The sequence below is a fragment of the Neopsephotus bourkii genome, unplaced genomic scaffold, assembly GCF_033783945.1.
Source record: "Neopsephotus bourkii isolate Nb327-2 ecotype Australia unplaced genomic scaffold, CSIRO-AGI_Nbou_v1 NB_532, whole genome shotgun sequence".
Taxonomy (NCBI): Eukaryota; Metazoa; Chordata; class Aves; order Psittaciformes; family Psittacidae; genus Neopsephotus; species Neopsephotus bourkii.
Window position 1 is genome coordinate 403,241 of NW_026901033.1, and position 20,369 is coordinate 423,609.

Sequence of the window (20,369 nt, forward strand, 5' to 3'; positions counted from 1 at the left end):
TCAAACTGCATTCTGCAGAAGCATCATATTTTCTCAAGTGAAAGAGGCTGCCCTTTGCAAAAGCTCTGTTTTGCTTCTTCAGATAAGGTAAATGAGTGTGCTGTTTAATTATTTAAGAAGTGAAAGCTAATGGACTTCCTATAATGTGGGTTTTTATAATTTCCTAGAGCATCCTTCTTGTGTACCTGTGTTCCTCTCTGTCCTCATAAATTAAGTCTCATGACCAATTGCAGGAATACCTGGGGAACAGAATCCAGTGTTGTAAAGAAATTTTGTCTGTATGAGGATATAAATCACTTCTCAAAAATATATAAATGAAAGAGAAGCACAGCCATATAAGAAGGTTCTTTTCCTATTAACAGTAAGCTTCACTAAGGACCTCACATCTTTGATCTCTATTCTTGGGATTGTTTTGCTTAAGTGGAATAGACCGTGTTTAACTTTGTAATACAAAACACATCTGAAATCATTGACACTTTAATCAGTGTTTATTGTGTTGAAATCGCAGCAAGATCCCTTACTTAGACTGTAGTGACACCAAAACAGAACTGATTTCAGTGTAGAAGGAATGGTGACTGTATGCAAATACACAAATCTTGGTGCAAGGGGAAATATACAAACAAATTTGATGTTGGCAGATTTTGGTTTGATTTTCTAATATAATAAAATAGAGGAGCTGAAAAGAAACAAAGCAAAAGTTAACTAATTGACTTGATTGACAAATCAAGTCTCCTCCCGGCTGAAGTCTTCAAAGACCTGTGGTTCAGTGACAATGAGCATTGAGATCAGTTCCCTCAAAAGCGTGAATGCTGCAGCATAGCTTCTTCTGAGAAAAGCTTCCTCAAAACATTTAGGAAACATACCTAATCCTAAGTGTTCCTGACCCAAACATTAAACAGTTGAGTGCAGGTGTGTGATGTGAAAGCAGTAAGATGGCTTCCATCCACAAACAAATTTAATGTCTGAACGAATCACAATGTTGTCTACAATGCATGTTACAGAAATTGCAGATGATGTTAAAGCACTCCACAAATGTATAGGATCAAACAATTTCAGTAGAAACCTGCAAGCATTTTCACCTCAAAAAATGTTAAATTAACAGCATAGTGCAAAAACAAACAATGAAAGTAAGCAAAAGGAAAATGCAAATGTAGTCACAGTCCAAATATGGCAAAATTCAAATAGTAGAAGCAGGTGGAGATGGCTCAACAGGCAGTTCAGTGGATTACTCTCGGATTACTTTTAAATCTGTGTTCAAATCCTAGTTTTAACTGCAACTGAAATAAGCCTGATGACCTGAAATTTGTCTGCAAAGGAAAGTAATCCATACCCTAAAGACCTCAAGAGTCAGAAGAGGTTTTCTGTGTTCCTAGGTGACTTAGAGCAGGCAGGATCTGCATCTATGTGCAGGCCCAGATGCTTCATCTGTTCTTTGATGTATAATCTTATCTCAGTAGATATACAAACCTGACCATTGAAGTTTACTTACAGCACATCTGGAGGGAAAAAACATCTAGGAACTGAAAAACTATTTTTGCATAGCCTGGACAGTAGTGCAGTCTGTGAAGATGAGAAAGTTCACATTTAAAGAGGTGATCCAAGGTGTAATATTTATATACAATTACCCATGCCAAAATGGACTGTGTCAGTGAAGCTGTATGCAAATGCAGACCCACATACGTCCATGTACACATATTCTCCTGACTCATCAGCAAGTTTTAGCTTCAGCATTCGGTCTGAGCTCCTAAAGGCCTGGCCTCCCTTATCAGCTCTCACTTCAAACCACAAATGCCTGTAGATGCCTGTGTAGATGCCTATTAAAACCAGGGGACTCCCTGGTTTTGAAAATGATGCTGATTCTTAATACAACTATTAGTTGCCATTCCTACTCCTCCCATTTCACAGAGAACTTGCTGTTGCCTTCTCTGAATGTTTCACACCTGCTTCCCCTGCTCTCTCCTTCCCCAATCAGCACATCCCCTGTACCGCCCTGGTGGTCTTGGCACATTATCAGCTCATGTACAAGCAAAAACAAGCAAGCTGTGTGTCGAAAGAGACTCATGGCTGTATGTCAATTTTATTAGGTTGTTTGCTCTCCTGTTCTTTGAGAGGAAAAGGGAGTCAGAATTACCCTAGCTAGGAATGTGAGGTTAAAAAAGCCCTTGCTTTTCAGAGGGTCATAGCTATTTCTGCACAAGTTCACAGCTTTTCCACTGCCCTAGAAGCACTCTGGTACCACAGCCTGCTTCTGATCATGCCCCTCATTCCATATCTGCAGGCATCATATGTGAATTACCAATCGAGCAGCAGAAGGTCACAGAAGGGACAGTGCTGTTAGCAAAACTTTGCTCTTTATTCCTTCTTGTGAGAAATACAGCTAGCTAAACTCTATCCCTGTGTATATCCCTTTCAACATGGCATGCATACCTCGTAGAGAAAGCTAGGCCATTCTTTGGGTGAAATTGTAGAGCTTGCTGAAGAGGACTTAAAGGAAGATGGAGCTACAAGGTTCTTTTAATCAGTAAGAACCACAAGATCAAAAGATTCAGTCACATTTAAGCTATCTATTGGAGGGAAAAGAATGAGTCAACATTGACAATGCATTCATCTTAATTAGGACAAATATTTATACCAAACAAAATTAACATATCAGAAAATGCATGAGAGGCATATAATTAACAAAAGGCAAGGGAATTGCTATAACACTGATAAATTCTTCATTAATAAAATAACTGTTTTTAAATGTCAAAATGAGTATATTTTATTCATAAATTGTGTAGAATTTAGCACACTAATTAAAGACACAGGCTCCATAGCTATTTACATGGCAATTAAACCCACAGTGCCAGTGACCCAGCCAAATTAATGTTGGCCCCAACTTAAAAGTAGACACTATAAATAATTCACACCATCGCTAAAGTCTTTGCTTAAGCAAACAGTTCAGTGTAGAAAATTCTGGGAATTATGAATGACTTTGATGTGCATTAAAAAACACAACAAAATAAAATGCAAAATAAAACACTCAAATGTTTTATTAGGGACTCAGATTCCAAGCTAAGTTATAGCAACAGCGTTGGGAAGAATGTGAGCACAGCAGGTGATAACAGTCCAGCAGTCATTTTAAAGCAACTAAAGCTGCTTTAAAGATTCTTAGGAAGCAGACAACCTGCTCTTTCAGTCCCATACAAGAGTCCTCTGGCTCCCCCAGGTAGTATCTTTGGTTTTGCCTGTGCCACTTATCCACATATGACTTAGCGGCTTTGTGGCTTACTCTAATTCTTGTTCCAAGGTATAAAGGGGAAAACCACAGGCAGCATGCAAAGAACTAAGAACAGCATAAAGACAGAGTGGAATAGGCACATGCACATTTGATGGTGTGCTTTCCTGTGGTGGTGTGGGGGTCTCCCCTCTTTCTAGGAATTCAAAATTTGACTGTCAGCAAGGAATACCAACGTGCAAAGTACCTTTATAAGTGCAGCTTAATCACAGCTTCCTTGACCATAAAACTCTACAAGGAGTTATCCATGCTGTGCAATGTTCCTTAAGTATCAGCCACCTGCTTTTAGACTTGGGTGCAAAATAGGGCAATGCTTCATCTTTGGTGACGGTTGAGAAAGATAAGAATGGTGTTAGCTGAAGTTTTGGCATGGCTCATGCATCCATAGGCATGTTGCTATATGCTGATGCTCTGTACCTACCTTTGCTTAATAAGAAACTCAGGCAGAACCATCAGCAGGTAAAACAAGCAGCAGCACAAGTGCTGGGGAGACTGACTAACCAAGGGAAGTGTATAAACAGAAGTGCCTTGCCAAGTACAGGTCCCAGTACCATGTCAGGAGGAGTTCAAGCTGCAATAGGAAAGGAAGGGACCAGGGCAGTTCTTGTGTGTACCCTTCCAATTACCAGCCCATCTTTCCTCCTTCCTGGTGCATGATGCAAACCACAGCCCACAGGACCCTCAGTAAACCTGCTGTAAAAGAGGGGAGAAAAGGAGAAACATAAACCTGAATTAACAATTTAGCTTTAATATGTGTTGTGGTCAACTTAAACACAAGTGACTAACTTTTATAATTATTATGGGTAAACGTATGGTCAGTGTAAAGCCTGCAATGCATTCTGAGAACATCACAGACCTCAAAACAGGTTTCAAATGGAAACGTAAGCATCATGCAGACTGTCTACACCGAGATGAATTTCATCATCATATCTATTCCCTACATGATTTAAGCATTAGGCAGACCAGACTAGAAAGCATCAGTGAAATGTCTATACTCTTCACAAGCCAAAACAGCTGCAGAGGACCATGAAACAAGTCCAGCCTGCCTCAAGCCTGAATTTGTGCTTGTTTGGGTTTTTTTTCCAGTCATGTCCCACAGTGAGGCACAGAATGCTGTTATTCACACCACAGAGAGCAGACCACCAACATCTTATGGCTCAAGGTTACTGGAACGTAGCTTTTTCAAGTTTTTGCAGTCACTTACAGGACTTAATAATACAAAATGCTCCTGAAGTAATGATTCACCTAAAGCACTGGATGTAATCCTAGGTCCTTCAGTCCCAGAAAGGTATTGATAGGTTGGGAGATGTTCAGAGAAAAGGAACAGATGTGTTTAAGGCACTAGAGGGACTGATTTATGAAGTAGATTACCAGAAATAAATGCAAACTTTATGTTGTAGCTTTGACCAACCCAGAATGAAATGGGAGGTGGATGTAACCCAATGTATGGGTTTTTTGAAAGGTGCAAATTCCACTTACGGAAAGGAATTTGTGTGCACGTTGTCCAAGGGCTGGTATAGTGTGATGTAAAATTGTGAGTAGAAGAATCAGTGAAAAAAGAAATCCAAATGATTAGTTAGCAGAGTTTCATCCATGAGAAGTGGCTGAACTATCTTAAACAAGCTTTGGCAATACACTGGGGGCTGTACCACAGGGGAAAAGCCCTACACAATTAGGGAGAGAGAGTTAATGTTTCTTCTCTCTAATTTCGGTGACTCAGCACCCCAGCTTCATGCTTTCTACTGCTGCAGATATCCTTCTCTTCTGCTTTTCCAGGTCTTTGATGTTAAAACTTCAGCTTTTGGAGTCATCTGCAACAACAACAACAAAAAAGGCTTTTTTTTTTATTATCACATACCCTCAGCTCATAGTTACAACAATTTTATGCACCATTCATCAAATGGCTTCACAGCTTCTACATGTAAATGGTCTAGCTGTGTGCCAGTTATCTATCATAGCAGTCCCTTAACCATGAAGAGCCATACCAAGTTCTAAGGGGGAGTGCATGCAGCCAGATCTCTCTCTCCCCATCCAAGCTTTCCTCTTCAAGTTTGCCTAGTTGAAGTTAGCTCAGCTTCTAGGCCCACACCAGTGAAATGCTAAGTGTGCTTGGTTTAGGTGCACAGCACCCTTCAGGACTGGCACTTGTAGCCCTGCTTCAGCATAGAGAGACATGTCACTAAGTCACAGTATATCAAGTCTGGTACTGAATTTATTCCCTAAAAAGCTCTTGCTGATACAGCTTTGCTGAGTATTTGTCTGAGTATTTCTTGGGTTTTAATATTTTATCTCCATGATTTGAAAGCTCTCATTTTTGGACAGAATTTCCAGAATAAGAAAGTTATCCAGATACTGGCTCTTTCTCTGCTTTCAAGCCAGTGCTGCATGCAATTTTTCTTGGAGTATACTTTTCCAGCAATGGATTCAAGCAAACATCATATCAGCCAAGGTCATAATTTTGGACTGAGTGAGGTAACAGATCTGTTTATGCCCAATTCCAACAAAAGCTCTTACAAAGATAGCAGTTTCTGGTATTAGCAAGGCCAGTTGACCTGATCTTGCAAGTTCACCCAGATCCTGTGGCTTTATCTGGAGTTCTTGGTACATGAGGGAATCTTTCACTTCACACTCACAGTTAAGAATACGATCCAGGTCCTGAATGGACATTTTGAGAGCTCTTCCGGAAGTAAACAGTCCGCAACAATTTCAAACTCAACTCTTCGTGGAAGCTTTATAAAAAACACTTTAGAGAAGAAATTAATATAATTACCTATACATCCCCTCAAGAAATCCACTCTTTGTCATAGAATCATAGAACCACAGAATCACAGAATGGTTTGGGTTGGAGGAGACCTTAAAGAGTGTCTAGTTCCAACCCCCCCCCTGCAGTAGGCGGCCTACTAGAAGAGGTTGCTTGAAGCCCTGGAGGGAAGATCAGTGGTATTTATCTCTTCCACCTCAAGTATTTCTCATCTGTCTGTAAAGAAAGACCTCCAGCAGAAGTCATCATCATGAAATCTATTTTGTCACTTCAGTATCCTCAGTTTTACCAAGTTTTCTAATTCAAGGTAATTAGCTGAGTACTTCTAGTCATAACGTAGGCCTGTCACTGCTTCTCTGCCTTACTGTGGGCTTTTGGAGAGTCAGCCATACATTTGCTTTCTGCTACAGTCAGAACCCCTTCAATCTGCTGCCAATGATTGTGGTTTTCTATATTCATGAGCTCTGTGGATTCTTTTCTATTGATTCCTACATTTTTTGAGGTGTTCTACCCAAAATTGGACAGATGTCAAAGTCTATTTCACTTATTCCTACTTAAACCTTCTTATGCAGCATTTGCCTTTTCCAAATCAACATGAAATTACTGGCTTTTGTTAACTTTCTAGTTCACTAATATCTAAGATCTGTTCTGTAGAAATGCTCCCTAAACAGTTATTTTTCAGCCTGAGTTTATTCATGTTGATGATTACTGCCTGTGTACCTTCTACTTGTCTTGCTAAATTACAGTCCTTTTATTACTCCAGTTCTAGCACCCATCCATACCCTGTCTCTGACATGCTTGCTGTTCCACTTAGTTCGGATCACAAGATCATTAATGAAAACATGAAGTATCACTGGATCATGAACAAACACAAGCAGAACTCCAGAATCACCACATAACTTGTCCACAAACCACTCACATCACATAAGAATACAGGTTTCCAAACAGCTTTGTAACTCCCCTGTGTTTCATCCATTCTGTGATCCCCTAGCTTGCTCATGTGATTTTTCTGTGATACACCACAAAGAAAAAAACAACCCAACACCTTTGTTAAAATGAAGGTATATGATGTGTATACTTTTCCCTAACCAGAAAGGAAAAGCTGTGCTATCATCTTCCCGAGATGAATGAGTTGACATGGCTCGTCTCTAACAAATGCTAACTGGCTGTTGGCTCATCTTTTTGTTTTCTTCCATGTATTTACAGCTCGTTTGTTGGCTGCTTTCTTCCAGTAATTTGTCTTCCTCCCCTTTTTATAATGATAGACACTTTGTTTGCCCTTCTCCTGTCATTTACATATGTTTTTTTCTGTGAATAATTCCTTCCTACAATATCTTTTGTGAGTTTCTTTTATGCAGTTTTTGTCAGATGTTGTAATTTGCCGCATCTAGGCAAGAAAAGACATTGTATGACTTGGAGCATGTTCTCTGTTGAATCAATTTCTGCATGATTTCGAATAAGTAACCTTAATGGAGAAGGCGTCACAAAGCTGCTTTGCCAGGATCATTCTGATTTTCCTGATATTTTTATACGCTGGCTGAAACAGAAGCATTTAAAAAGAGTGATCTTTTAAGCCATAAGCATAATACTTCCAGATTACGCTCAAGCATAGCTAAAACTCTTCTATTATTCTGGTATACTTTGGTTCTTTCAGTGCCTGAAACAAAGAAGACAATTCTTTTTCTTTTTTTTTTTTTTTTTTTGGTCAGGAAAATACAGAACTTACGATATTTTTCTTCAAACATTTCATTAATTTCTAGGGAGGGAAAAAAAGAATCCAGTAAATCGTAATAAAGCGCTGCCCCTTGACAATGGAAGTTGTCATTTCACCCCCAGCGTTACTTTTATAGTTTCAAAACTTGTTCTTGGCCACTTTTCAAATATTTATAGCCCTCATATAGATTCTCTTTATAAGTGCTCTCAAGGAAATAGCCAGTCGTGCAAACTCCTGCACATGTGCTGAACTCTGCTATGTGAGGTAGTTAAGCATGGGAGTGTTAGCAACAGCAGAGCCCCAATATAGGAAGACTGCAACTTAAATCACACTGACAGACCAAAGCAACTGCTGTAAGTTTCACAGACATACATGAATATCTGTGCAGAACTGGAACCTTTACAAGGCGAGAAGAAAGGGAGATAATGCAAGGCGGTGTGGAAGAAGTCCAGCACAAAGCTGGGATGCTGAACAGAGTGACTTGGCAAATTAGTCCAAGCAGTCCCTAGTTACATTGCTGTTTCTTCTCCTCATGGTCTAAAGTAAGACTGTTGTCTTTTGGCTTTGTGAGGCACTCGGAATGCAGCAAACTCCATTTCTCATAGGCCTCTGAGGATTTTGAAAGTGCCATTCAAGGTAGTCACATCTGTGAAACTGAGTCAAAAAATAAGTAAATTAAATGCATTTCTCTTTCTTACACAGCTGTGACATATCAAAATCTAAATGTTTTCAGCAGTGGTGGTGGCTGAAAAATAGATCAAATGGTGATAATTTGCATCCTGATGGCCTGTGGAGTGCTCAAGAAAGAGTGGCTAGCTGCCTCGGCTCCATGGGCTTGAGGAAAGTGGAGCTGGGTGCCTGGGCTCTCCCCCTCTCAGAGGTCCCAGTGAAGCTGCTGCTGCATTCAGCACTGCAGCATCAGGTCCACATGGCTGACCATGACTCCCCCATTTGAGGGAATCTGATCTTTCCTGGCATACACATCATGCAGCTTGCTACCCCATTAACCTTGCCGTGGCTGCTGGCTGTGCTTACGTCCATTGATCCATGCGTTGTTGACTTTCCCCAGACAGCTGCTGTCCTTTTCTGGGAGGTAGTGCAGCTTGACACAAGCATTGTGTGGAGTGTGGACACCCCGTCCTGTTTGTCCTGTGGGTGTCTAAGCAACTGGGCATAACCCTGTGGTTTATTTCAGGGGTCCCCAGCTCAGTGACAGGTGAGACTTCAGCGTAGGAGCTTTGGACCTCCCTTTTCTGCTCCTCTACACCCTCACACCTTCTCCTATCTGTGACCTACACACCTCTTTCTCTACTGCAACTATTACCCATGTCCCCTTACCTTACACCTTTGTGTTCCCTCCTGCTGCAGACCTCTCTCCCTACCTCCTTGCAGCCTTCCTCCCATCCTCCCTGCCTCTTCTTCATGGGTTGCCTTGAATGAGAACATGGTCATGCAATGCACCCCAGCTGCAGGCAGGTATCCCAGCTTGCTAAGCAGGTATCCCCAAGCTGCAGGCAGGTACCCCCAAGCAGAGCAGGTATCCCCAGCTTGCTAAGCAGAGCAGGAGGGCCTCTGAGGCAGCCTGAGACATACCTCCTCTTGACTACCTGTCAGCCTATGAGACATGCTGCCACTCAGCTGCTAGCAAACCATCTGAGGACCAGATGTTGTGCAGGTCTGGTTTCATTTGGTCTGAGCTGTGCTGCAAGCTTTACTTTTCTGACTGTTTTTCAAGCACTTCCTTGTCTTACTCTGTGATTTTTATACTTCAGTTTCTATTTTAGCCCTTCATCTACTGGTGCCTATTCTGCATGTGCACTATAGACTGGTGCAAACACTCTTACCAAACCATTTTCCTGTCTACTAGAAAACATGCATGCTGCTGGTTTCCTTTTCTTTCACCTTAGTTACATAGCAGGCTAAGCCTTCCTAGAGACTTGAGGGAATTTAGGTGAGAAAAAGGAGTTAGCTGCTTAAGTCCAAAAGTCTTCAAGATGCGTAAATAACTTGAGACCAGAATGAAAAACTCCTTTAAGTATTAAAACCCCTTATGTAGCATCATTTACAAAAATTCCAGTCGATTTTTTTAATCTCACTAGGCATTCATTTTTAGGTATTAACCATCATTTTTGAACACTTCAGTCTTAAGTGAACCCAGGATGCTTTTGGAAATGTTTTCCTTATCCATTTTTTTGCCCAGTGTTTGAGGAATTACAATCTCACCCCCCCCCCCCCACCCCCCCCCAGTTTGTGGCCTCCACAGATGTTTAAAATTTCTTCTAGTGTTAGAAGACAGACAAGTCCGATAACAGCAGGTTCTAACCTAATTATTAAATGTTAACCTCTTGAGGTTAAATAATCTCATCTGATGTCATTACAAATGCCCCAGGAGTCTCGATGTGCTTTCCTTACATTTGGAACACATGTTTAAGGCAAAAACAGTGCAGCTCTTCCCACTCCAGCCACTCTGCACAGAGCAGTCAGAAAAGAAGTCTCTGTGCCATTAACTCATTTCTGACAATAGCCCCTGCCACACACACTCTCTAGATCATCTGCAGTTGACCAGGATCCGAAGGTATCAGTGCAGAAAGGCAAACTGTGAAACACAGTAAAGCAACCCCATTTACCAACACTTAGCGCAGAAAATCAGGGACGTTTTCAATCCTTCTGCCAACAATCCCATACCAAGTTGTGCTGCATCCCTGAACAGCTGACCTTCCTCTGAGATTTTGGAAGTCTGCAATGTCAAGAGTGCTTGGTGTTTATGACTGTTGAGCCATTTGTGACTGTTGAGCCATTTGTGACTGTTGAGCCATTTGTGATTGTTGAGCCATTTATTCATGTGCCTTTGCTCTAATTTGAGTGTCTCACTCAGATATGAACAATTTAGCCTATTACTTCCCCCCACCCCAGGAAATGATACATCCACAGACTGACATTTAATGGTACATTCACCCAGAAGAACAGATGAGATGTCTGAAGCTGTTAGAGATATTTTCATTTCTAATAGCATTTGGGATATTGGGAAGGGATGACACATCCATCAGCTAAGTCAAACTGCTGGGTTTTCCTGATGTGGTATAGACTTCTATTATAGCCTCATTGATAGTGTTCAGTAATCTCGCAATGAAGTGCACCATACACAATAATTGATGTGTGACCTTTCTTTAGGCCGAAAATGAAGTCCATGAACAAAAGCTGGCTGTACCGGGCTGCACACCAAGGTTTGCGGTTTAGCTCCACTATCTCTGATTTCCGTCATGCATGCGAAGAGGAATGCCTGTGATTGAAGAAGGCAAGAAGGTCTTGTGGCTAAGGTGTCCTTTTCATGAAGGTGAGCAGTATCTGAGTTTACAAAATTAACTTTTTCCCTTATGTAAGCACCCCTTAATAGACTTGTATCCTGCTGTAGCTCTTTGGTTTGTTCTCATTGCTTTCCCACCACCCAGTAGAATCGCTGCCCTCCTCTTCCCCTCAGCAGGACCAAGGTGACAGAGGAAAGCTGCATCTCCTTATATCACTATGCATGGCTGAGTGCATGATGGTGTCAGACGCACCTTGGTGAGGGTTTTGTGACTGGCTGGTTTATTCGCATTCACCTTGCTTCTGCAATAAGAACGTAAAGTGTGCATCACCTACTTCTGAGTTGTCAGGGCCTATATTAGCCTTGACAAGCTACAAAGCTATGTTTGAATTCCTTCACTGGGGTTTTCTCCATGTTTCTATTTTTATCAGGGATGGCTCTTGCCTGGTTTTCACTCAAAAAGAGTGTTGTAAACCTCAGACACTGTAGCTGAGATGAGGATTGTAACAGAAACATGCTTTTTGAACAAATGTTCATGAGATTGGAAGTCAGTGCAAAAATTACTGCAGAAGTGTTGTTTGGCTGTCTGACAGATAAACTGATCATTTTTTACTGTTGCAGCAAAATTACCATATAAGGCTACTTTAAAGTTGTGTACTACATCTAACTTTCTATTTAAGTAACAAGGAGATAGCAAGAGGTAAAGCTGGAGGGTGGGGGACAGCGCCAAGACTGTACTAACATGCTTTATGATGTTTATATTTTACTTTAGCAAGAGGAATCAAGTGCCTTTTTTTTTCTCTCTTTTTCAGAGTGAGGCAAGAAAACACATCCTTCTAAAGCACCTAAGGCCAGGATCAACTTCTGTACACAGGCATAGACACACCGTTTCCTTTGTATTCAACAGGAGCTGCTTATACATCTAAAGATAGCCCCTAGGCTCTACAAGTTTGAAAACTTCCCAGCCAAGGAGTGAATGTTTCTCTCCTCTAGTTTTTATCATTCACTGACTATCCTCCAAATACATCCTTTGTTAATTTGAAAGCCTTGAGGGAAGGCCTGGGAGCAATCCATGTTTCTGGAATGCGTTGATGATAACTTGCTTCTCCATGTGACAGAGGAGCCAACCAGAAGTGCAGTGCTGGACCTTGTTCTCACCAGCAAGGAAAGACTGGAGGTGAATGTGAAGCTCAAGGGCAGCCTTGGCTGCAGTGGTCATGAAATGGTGGAGTTCATTATCACAGCTTTGGTGGATAAGGGAAGAGCAACTGACATCATGTAACTGGACTTGTGAAAAGCGTTTAGCACTGTCACACATGACATCCTTGTGTCTAAACTGGAGAGACATGGTTTTGACTAGCAGCTGGATAAGAAATTAGCTGGATGGTTGCCCTCAAAGAGTTGCCATCAGCAGCTCGATATCCAAGTCAGTATTGGGACTGGTGCTGTTTAACATCTTTGTTGGCGACATGGACAGCAGGACGTCCCCAGTCTTCTGCACATCTCAGATCCTATTCTGAGGTATGTAATTCTTCCTATATACATACAATGTTCCTAGTTTGGATGTCATATAGCCCATAGGTGATGGGGGTGACTGGAGCTGACGAAGGAATGGGTGTTGCTTTGATAAGTCTCTCAAAACAGAATGATCATTGTCATTAATATACCGCTGTGGATAGTATGACTCTGTACAAGTCTGCACTACTGTGGGATTGAAGACATAGACTAGATTTTCAATCTTACTACGATAATGTGTGTTTCAATGTGCTTTAGTACTTCCAAAAGTTTGCCATCATTTCCTACCTGGGCAGTCTTTTCTTATTCTCTTGCTATCTATATGACAGTAAAATAAATAGTCCACTGGAAGTATGGAAAGGAAATTCTAGACTTAAAATATGGAATAAATATTTTTTATTTAAGGGAACATTTGAATTTTGTCTTAGGAGATGTGATGTTTTGCAGATCTCTTGGTCATAAGGTACAAAGTCTGAGTAATACATTAAAAGTGTTCAGTATCTAGAAACCGCAATCAGAGAGTCACATATAAGAATATGAATAAGAAACCTGATAGAGTGTTTCCATTTTGTTCAAAATCTGGCATCAAATCACTTCTAGATGAAGATGCTGTGAACTGAAGTTTTCCATTTTTGTGAAGAAACAGACACAACTCAGTCAGTGACAAAATAAACCTCCCACAGATTTTTCTTTCAGGCTGTCTTCACTAGCTGCAAAAAACCCAAATAGACATGGGGCTGAGAATCCTGGTGGCCCATCAAGGCTCCCTCCTACCTTTTCTACAGTAATATCAATTGTGATTCTGGATTCAAAGAGCCTATTAACACCCCCAATGGCCCTTCTACTGCAGAAATGAGACCCTAGTTATGCATAAGTGTGTTCAATAAATATGCATCAATTCAGGCACTTTATTTTTTACAGTGAAAATTTTGTTAAGGATGATTGCAGATCTGCCTCAGACAGAAAGGTCTAGAGAGTAAGCACTGGAAAGACCCTATGCCACATGTTTTCATATTTGTTTTAAAGAAACAGGCATTCTTTTGTTGCATCCAATAGCAGCCAGCATTAGAGTCTTTGCTTGAAGTTACAATACTTACAAAAGTAAATAAGTGCACAATCCATTGCCTTTGAAGGAAGCTTCTTTCTAACCCAGACAAGCAGAAAGTTGCTTAGGGCCTAGCACAGGAATAAGGATTTTCTTTAGATAGCTATCCCATGAATAATGTGACAGTGGATAATTTTATTATTCTCAGATATTAATAATTTCTTTATTCTTCTTTTGTCAATTCTGCTGAGGTCAGCAAATATACAAATTTTGCCTTTCATCAGTCTGTTATTATCATTTGTTTGGTTTTTTTTTCAGTATCTCCTTGTTCTTCTATTAAAAGATAGATGGAGCTAAATAAAAGGAGCTCCTGACCTTTGTGGAATCTTTCAGTGTCTTGCAGGCTCCTATCTGCATGTCTGCAAGGACTAACAAATGACTGCTTTAAAAGTTTCTTTTGTTGTTGTAAAGGCAAATATCAGCCATGCTTAATGTGGATATTGCATCAAACGTTGATCCCCATGGAAGGTGGGTGTCAACTGGAAGTAGCTCAATGAGTTTCTTACTCGATATTAACTTATTTGAATACTGCCTAGAAAAGCATTATCAGTGTCATTTATCTGAACAAGGTCTATTTAGCTTGCACTTCATTTCTAGAGGTGTAGGAAAGAGTTGTCCCTTTAATTGGTTAAGGTTCAGACATGCATTTCACACACTGTCACCATTGCTTAGAAAGAATATAAAACTACTTCAGAAATATCAGGGATCCCAGGCTGGAATAGATAATCAAGAAAGATTCTGCAAAGATTAATATATACCTTCATACTGGCATGGGTTGATCCTTGTAAAAGCTAACTATTTCCTTTCCAAGTTTGGGGTTTAAATTTCTCACAGCTTTCTTAAGAACCATTTACTCATTGAGCCATACTCATACACTCAATGCCTACCATTGCCAATGACTTTTAGAATCAGTCATCTTGTGGGTGCCATGAAATATATATTCATGGCAAGAATTTTCACGTGGCACAGGAAGGTAGATACCTAGCTACGGCTTCTCCTCTGGTTGGACTTCTTTTTAAGGTCATCTTTAGCCTCAGCTGAAAGGCTACTTCATCTGGTTGACAGGGCTCTAGGTAGATATCTGTTCATTTTAGGTGGTGACTCAAAAGTGACTGGGTTTGAGGACATTGTTATATTCTAGCTAGTTAGAGAAGTTGGTTTAACCCAACCTAAAGGTTAAACACAGTTCAAGTCAACCTTAAAGAATTAAGAACCCAACTTCCACTGAGAAATCCCTAGAAGATGAAGATCTGCTTACTTTCCTTCTGGTCTTTACACTGATTACAGTGGTCTTTGATTAAGGCCTTGAGTGAATTTTATGTGAACACCAAGTGCATGCTGAGTAAACACTTGTATGGCAGAAGGTCAAGGAGCTCATAACTTGAAAAGCTGAAACTCATGTTTTTGTCTGAATCAAAAGGAGCACCAGCTTCCACAGACAGCACTGCTGGATTTGAACTCTGGCTCTGGAAAATCCGGCTATAGACCATACAAACCCTCCCTAGGCTGAACTGTACATCACCTATACACCCACAGTAAGCTGGTGGGGGTTCATTGCAGTTTTTCTTAAGCTGGCTGTGCCTCTGCCTGCCTACAGGAGCTCACTGTGGTGGTACATGTCAAATAACATTCAAACTATCTAGTTTCGGTGTCAGCAGTAGTAACCTTGCTGAGGGCTACTTCAGATGGCATGAGCATCCTCAGCATCCTTCCTTAGCTACTGAAGTCCATGCTAAGCCTGTGGTGCAAACCCTTCAGCTGGCTTCAGTTAAATCAACATAAAAGTCAGTATCACTGCCAGTTGTAGTGTAGGTATATCCCAAGGTTTCCAAACATATGCTACCCTCTATCCTTTGTGCTTGTTTCTTGGCAGGATTTCACTGTAAAAGTGCAATGATTCCCCCCTTCCTTTTTATAATCTTTTCTTCAGTCGTGTTAATCTCCAAAGACTCTGTCTCTAAAGAGCAGCCTAATCTATTTACCAGCTGGATCAGGATAGAGGGGGGGAAAAGAGGCTTGGAAACAAGTGTATATTAGGTTCATAGAATCACAGAATAGTTAGGGTTGAAAAGGACCTTAAGATCATCTAGTTCCAACACCCCTGCTACAAGCAGGAACACTACACACTAAACCATGTCACCCAAGACTCCTTCCAACCTGGCCTTGAGCACTGCCAGGGATGGACATTCACAACCTTGGGCAACCTATTCCAGTGCCTCACCACCCTTACAGTAAAGAACTTCTTCCTTATATCCACTCTAAACTTCCCCTGTTTAAGTTTTAACCCATTACCCCTTGTCCTGTCACTACAGTCCCTAATTAAGAGTCTATCCCCAGCACCCCTATAGGCCCCCTTCGGATACTGGAAGGCTGCTATGAGGTCTCCACGCAGCCTTCTCTTCTCCAGGCTGAACAGCCCCAACTTTCTCAGCCTATCTTCCTATGGGAGGTGCTCCAGTCCCTGATCATCCTCGTGGCCTCCTCTGGACTTCTTCCAGCATTTCCATGCCCTTCCTGTTGTCTTTCACATCCCTTCCCAGATTTAATTCTAACTGGGCCTTAGCTTTCCTGACCTGGTCCCTAGCTTCCTGGACAATGTCCCTGTATTCTTCCCAGGCCACCTGTCCTAGCTACAATCTTTCCTAAGCCTCTTTTTCCCCCTCCAAGTAGCTACCCACCTCTCCATCTGCCTGGCCTGTCTTTCCTAAAGAGCCTATAGCTTTCCATTCCCACACTCCAGTTACAGGAGCCATCCCACCATGTTTCTGTGATGCCAATGATATATCCCCATAGACATGCACACATCTCTAATTTCTTGTTTATTCCCCATACTACAGGCGTTTGTATAGAAGCATCTGAGCCTAGAGAGACAGGGAGAAAGCAGGAGGGATTTGCCTGCATGCAGCATTCCTAACTTGTTTTCCACTATCTCAGTGTTTAGGTGATATGGTATTTATCGACACTGCTTCAACCAAAGGGAATGATAAAAGGAAAATAAAACCATAATTCATGAATCAGAGCTAGCCTACAGCCAGCCTGCACAAACACATGTCAAGAGCTGTGGCTTAGGGGAGTGCAGACCAGCTCCTCAAGCAAAATGGCTCCTGTACCTACCATTCATGATTAGAAAGCAAAGGACAGACCAGAGTTCCCCTAAATGGAAATGATAGATGGCATATTATGCCTCAATATAAGGACTGTTCAGGTCCATTCTCACCTCGCCATCAGTCTTTTCCAGAAGGGTAAAAAAAGCCTATTCTTGGCTTTGAAAGGGATAATTGCACCAGATTTCATTACAGCCCTTCTGTGGCAGCTTCCTTTGAAGCTGAGCAAATAAACACCTTCTACAGGGACTCTGTGTAAACTCTTTACACACATTTGTTCAAAATGAAAATGTGAGCTGGAAGCAGGCCAGGCTTCCCCCATCTTCTTTCTTCTTGCTCTCTGACCCCCGAGAGATGCCACGGATGTGTACATGCTGCACGTGGGCTTTTCCTCCTGGAATTCTGATCATCTTGGGAGCTGAGCTACTGCTAGAGAGAGCGCCTAGGCCTTTAGCTAACACCAGGATGGTTTTACATCTTACAGCTACTATTGCTCCAAATTTACCTTTCCTTTTCTAATTGCATGTCAGCATAAGCCCATACATTCCAGTGTGTGTGTATGTCGCCTTCAGAGGCAATTTGCACAGCTTCTCTTTCCTCTCATCTGCTTTACCCATACAGCTAGGTATAAATTCCTGACGCCAGTCCACTCGATTAATGTGGAAGAGTCAGTGAACAGGCAGAGGGAAGAAAGGCAGGCCATCAATAAAAATAATAACAATTCACAAGAACTTTTTATGCCCTCTGCAAATCAGTGACACTGTTCTTCGGGATGTCAGACAGAAACGTGTGTTACTATTTACAAGATAAGCTTGGAGAACAGCTAAAAATCAAAGAGGGATTTCTTAACTATCTTCTTGTCAGCTAAGAGCATCACTGAGACCATTGTTACCAGCGTATCTAGTAAGCTTGCTGCATGCAAATAGCACTTGATTTATTTCACAAGGCTCCTGATAAAGCCAGTGATTGTTTGAATTGCTGTTAGCCTGAAACAGGAATACTCAGGAAACAAAAACTCAGGGAAATATGTGTGAAATGTAATCTGTTACCATTTGCCACATACTGAACACATGTGTCATCAGTACAGGAAATGAATAAGCTATAGATCAAGAATATGCCCTGGACCTAGGAGCATGTATATGAATTTGCATTGAGCTAACCTCATAACCTAGGCAAGCTTTCACAATGTGTAGACACTGCTCTCCTTATCCTAGCAATGCCGCCCACATTTTTTTTGCCTTCCTTCATGTTTATTATTGTGCTTAATTGGCCAAAATGATTGACATGTTTCCTCTTCAGTACAACTTCCCCTGGGTCGAGGGTTGGGGCTTACGAAGGGGATTAGAAATAGACCTTACCTGATGTTAATGGGTTCCTGTCTGGTACAAAGCAAGCAAGGATGAAAGCAGTAATACTGCCTTTTTTCACTGTAGTCATTCATGCTTCTTCAATCCCCCAAATTAGGTTTGCTCTTTATATTTCCATTTTCTGTTTGCCATTAAATCATCAGCATTAATGTTTGCTGTGATGCAGTTGAGTCGTTATTTAATGGAGGACTTACTTCTTTGTCCTCCACTCATATCTAGGAAACCATTTTTACATTAAATAGTTAGCTTCTGAAGATGCAACTGACACAAGCACGTGGAGCACAAAGCACAAAGCAGATGGGGTTGTCACCTGCGAAGAGGCTGAGAGCAAGTTTTATTTCCCTCAAGTAATCTTCTGTGTGTATGCTGCTATCATGAAAATGTCCATTTCCTGGCTCAAAGCTTAAGCCAAAGGAGCCTGCTGCCAAGTGATTACCTGCCTGTTCTGGCATTCACTGCTTGCTTTCTGTCTCAGAGCCATACATTCCTGGAGGTGGGACAGAAAGGTCTCAGGTTGGGATTATCCAGGTGTGGCTGACAAAACCAACACTGTGGTGGTTTTTCATCCCATCATTATTTCTCCTTAGCAATTAGAGGTGCACCACTCTGAATTCTTAAAGGAAGAGCTCCAACAGCACTACATGCTATAGCTGCAGCACTAAATGTATAGAGGGTAAAAGTCATCCTCCAGCTAAGGGTGGATGAACTACTTGACTCCATAGGGCTTGAAACATAGAACTTAAAGCACCCAAAGGTACCTGTATCTGCTACAATCATCTGTAAAACCACTGTCCTGGTACTGCTAATGTTTCCTGCACACACTGCAGATATGCACAGGTTTATGTGCATGGAGGTGAAGGTCTGCTGTTTAAAAAGCTGCCATAAATCTTCTGAAATCACTCAATGACTGCAAGCTAGATGTTTTTCCATGATTTTGTGACTCTTTCTCTTGTGTTTGAAACTCAAGTGGAGCTCTCTTTGGCTGTCTTGAGTCTGCACGCATCATGTGCCAAGCAGCAAGGTGCTCAGGGAGGTTTGCGTTTGTTTCTGTTTAGTGACAGGCAGCTCTTTCCTGGCACGGAAACATGAGGACACTCAGAAAGGAGCTTCAAGTCTTTCATCTTTATTTTCTTTCTGAGGTCCAGTGTGGCAAAATCATCTACAAGGCAGGGCTCTGTGCCCCAGTCTCTCCCCTTGGTCTTTCCTCCGGCTGTCACGGAGCTCGCAGACAATAATCAGAGCCCCCACTTACCTCACCCTTCAGTCCAGACACCCAGCTATAGATAAGAGCTTTGACCTTTGTGTTCAGAGCCTGAGGTGGCTATATAGTAATAATAGCTCTTTAGAGAAGGTAAACTGCGGGCAGGGTGATCCCTGGCCCTCCTCATTGGTGAGCTGCAGCCTGAGAGCTCTGTGACATGAGCATCATCCCTCCCAAATGAAGAAGATTTGGGTGAAGAAATCCAGATTGTTCCCTTCCTCTGTTGCAGTTTTCTTTGCTGATTTTTTTCCTCTTATCATGAAAATTGGTCACGGATCCTACATTACTAAGACAGAACTGTTAGGGCAGCCAGACATTTAATCTGACTCAGGATGGCATATATTTGCACTGTCTTCTGTTTAAACTGTGCCGTGTCATTTGTGATGAATAGCTCTAATGGCCCATTTTCAAATCTGCAGACCAAAGATACTGTTGGGTTTTGGTGTTCCAAAAAGGTAGGGTAAGGATTATAGAGGCTTTAGAGAGTTAAAGAGGAGATTAAGTGTAGCCCACATTGAAAGTATAGTAAAGAAAGCAGAAACAAAACAAACCATGAAACGAAAAAACCTTGAAGCCTTAAAGCAAACTTACTGGGGGGAAAAAAAGTTGGATTTGTTTTTTTCCATTTTGTGATACATGAGGGTTTAAAAAGAATACATTTTAAGATTATAAATTTTACTCCTCATTGGCAGCAAAACCAGAAACTCTCCAGGAAACTTCTGTGGCCCAGACTGTGCAAAATACACCAGTGAATGCTCCTAAGAGGCCTCAGAGTACTTGATCAATTTAGACCTTGTTTCTGGTGACTGAGCTTTTGTGTCACTTGATCGGTCACACCTGATACCCATTTCTTTTTGCTGTGGTCTGTATAGTAACGTTCAGGTTGCAAGCAGAGGGAGTAGAGGTAGAGATGAACGGGAACAGCCAGGAGTCCCAACCTTTGAAACGACCCCCCCAAGAG

The 20,369-nt window shown here is 41.6% G+C and overlaps 1 long non-coding RNA gene across 1 annotated transcript in view; it reads left to right on the forward strand.

Annotated features, from left to right (window-relative positions):
* LOC133210838 (uncharacterized) overlaps positions 1-12,977 on the forward strand; it is a 38,880-nt gene extending 25,903 nt beyond the window's left edge. The window contains exons 2-3 of the long non-coding RNA XR_009725045.1: positions 10,924-11,086; positions 11,869-12,977. This is a non-coding gene — a long non-coding RNA (uncharacterized LOC133210838). The remainder of the gene's footprint in view (positions 1-10,923; positions 11,087-11,868) is intronic.
* Positions 12,978-20,369: the final 7,392 nt, after the last annotated feature.